Source organism: Cicer arietinum, chromosome 6, assembly GCF_000331145.2.
Source record: "Cicer arietinum cultivar CDC Frontier isolate Library 1 chromosome 6, Cicar.CDCFrontier_v2.0, whole genome shotgun sequence".
NCBI classification, from domain to species: domain Eukaryota; kingdom Viridiplantae; phylum Streptophyta; class Magnoliopsida; order Fabales; family Fabaceae; genus Cicer; species Cicer arietinum.
The window spans coordinates 5,278,418-5,280,908 of NC_021165.2; the positions used below are offsets into that span (position 1 = coordinate 5,278,418).

The following is a 2,491-nucleotide window of genomic DNA, read 5'->3' on the forward strand; positions in this document are numbered from 1 at the left end:
AAAATATAATTAATTTATATGAAAACGTAAAATTATGAGTTATTTTATAAATTGATCAATTATTAATGGCATGTGAAAGAGAAATCAATAAAATTAATAATAAAAAAAGTAATAAATAGTAAAGAATAAACATTAATATTTTATTGATAAAATAATAATTTGAGACAATTTTTGTGTGCAAAGTAATATATAATTTGAGATAGAGTGAATAATTGTTATATATTTTGATTAAAATATATGCTTTGAGATTTTCAATAATCTAACCATATTAATATACATAAATATTTAGCCATGCTCAATTTAAATGTCTCGTTACAAATTATAGTATCATGTTAGTTAGATTTTTTTTCTTCAAAAGATTGAGTTATATCGTTAAAATGATTAAATAATATAAGCAGTTATTACATTATATATGAAATTTAAACAAATTACAATCAGATTTTACAAATTATTATATTATATTTGTAATAAAAATCTATTATTTTATGAATAAAATTAAGACTATGGAGACATATCAGCAGAGAGGATCACCAATTTCATGGAAGAATTATAACGAGTCCTATTTTTTTTGGCATGATCACGTTCATTTAAACAAATCATGACCTAGTTCAGCTTATTAGAACCCATATTTGCAAAAATAATTTAAATTTAAGACACAACGATTTTAACTAATTTACCTAACAAAATCACTATACAATTATTATTGTCTTTAAATAAAAGTTATATTTTTTTTTAACAAATATAAAAATTATGCTATTTAGTGAGAAAAAAATTGTATGAACCTGCTACGGAAAAAAAACGTGACAATTTTATACTTTTATAGGAAAAATAGCATTAAAAAAAAAGGAGAAAAGATACAAAGAACCCTTTGACAGAAATGAATCGTGTCTTTCATGTATGATTTCATATTTTACAAAAAATGATTTATTCTTTTCACAATTCCACAAATACTATATCTGGTTGCTATAATATTGATATTCTTTGTAATAATCCTATTTTGAATTTTTCTTAATATAAAAATGCTCACGACGTCAACAAAAAAAAAACTCATAAATATTTACTAATATTATTAACCAATGAAAAGGAAATAAATAACCATAAAATAAAGCTAAAAAGGAATAAAAGAAAATCACAAGCAGAATAAATGATCTTGATCCTGATCCCAATTTTGTTAATAATAATAATACATAATAAAATAATAAATAAAAAATAAATAAATATACACAATTTTGTTAATAGCTACAAAACATTGATGCATATAATCTGAATTAGGATATGAGATTCCTCACATTTAATAGGTGTGAGTCTATTCACCGTATTACTTCAAAAAAATATAATAGAACATAAAATGAAATACTGGTTTTTTATTTTACAAGAATATTGAGATACTGATAGTTGAGTAAGTTTCCGTTAAAGATAAGAAAAACATTCCCTGTTTTAGGATCCACTGCATTCGCCACACGATTTACATAACCCATAACACACATCTTGTGAAACAACCCAAAGTCTATCCATCCAACGGTCAGATCATAACCGCGATAAAACTCACGCGTCGCACGGAGTCTCTTATTTTTCTTTTAATTTTTTAATTTTAATCACCAATTTTTTTATAATAATTTCCCACTAAATTTAACGCTTCACACACTAAACTGAAGTGTGTTTTGGGCTTTCTGCATTTTTCTCATTTCTCATTCTCATCTTCTTTGTTTCATTCTTTTTCTATATTCTTCGTCTTTTCAACTTCTATTCGTTACTTCGTATAACCAAGGCTTTTGATTTCGAAGAAACTCGCGGTGAGTATATATAGGGTTACGTAGTGTGCTATGTGTGCGTTTTTTTTTTGTTCTCGTTTGAATTTTTTTTTTGTAATGGTTTGAAGTTGAACACACTTTGATTTTTAAAACCTATTGTCGTTAATAATCTTTGCATGTTTTTCATTTCGGAATTTGAATATGTATGCTATTGATTTGTGAGCAAGAATTGTAGCTTCTGTGTTTATTCGCGTCTACATTTCCTGATTATGGTGTTTTGAAGTTGCCGGAGTTTGTGATTTTGAGTCAATTTCTTTGTTCAATTCGTTGCTTTTGTTGTTATTTTAGTTCTATTGAGTTTGTTGAACAATTAGATCTGATTTTGTGTTGTGTAATTTTGTTTGCCATTTGTCCAAATTCTGAGATAAATTGTACTATCTGGCTCACAAATGGAAGAAAGACCTAAGTTTTTTTTTTTGGAGTTGGCAAATTTGTTCTTAAGAAAGGGATGGATATTAATTACTTATGATTCTGTATAATTTTTGCATTTAAAGTACAATAATAATAATAAAGCAAGCGTCGTAAAGGTTTTTGACAAATTTATATTCCATTTTGATTGTCACTCTTCTGACTGAATTGGCAGAAAACATAGTGCTGTGAGTAAAATACTCAAATGTTCCAAATGCCAAGGTATCTTTTGATGCATCCAACTTTAGGTGTGTGTTGGGGGGGGGAGGGGG

At 26.4% G+C, this 2,491-nt stretch overlaps 1 protein-coding gene across 2 annotated transcripts in view; it reads left to right on the forward strand.

Annotated features, from left to right (window-relative positions):
• Positions 1-1,630: 1,630 nt before the first annotated feature.
• LOC101496343 (mitogen-activated protein kinase kinase kinase YODA) overlaps positions 1,631-2,491 on the forward strand; it is a 6,785-nt gene continuing 5,924 nt past the window's right edge. The window contains exon 1 of one of the 2 annotated variants that reach the window (XM_004503647.4): positions 1,631-1,793. The gene's annotated coding sequence lies outside the window, so the exon portion shown is untranslated. The remainder of the gene's footprint in view (positions 1,794-2,491) is intronic. The other variant, XM_004503646.4, reaches the window with a different exon arrangement.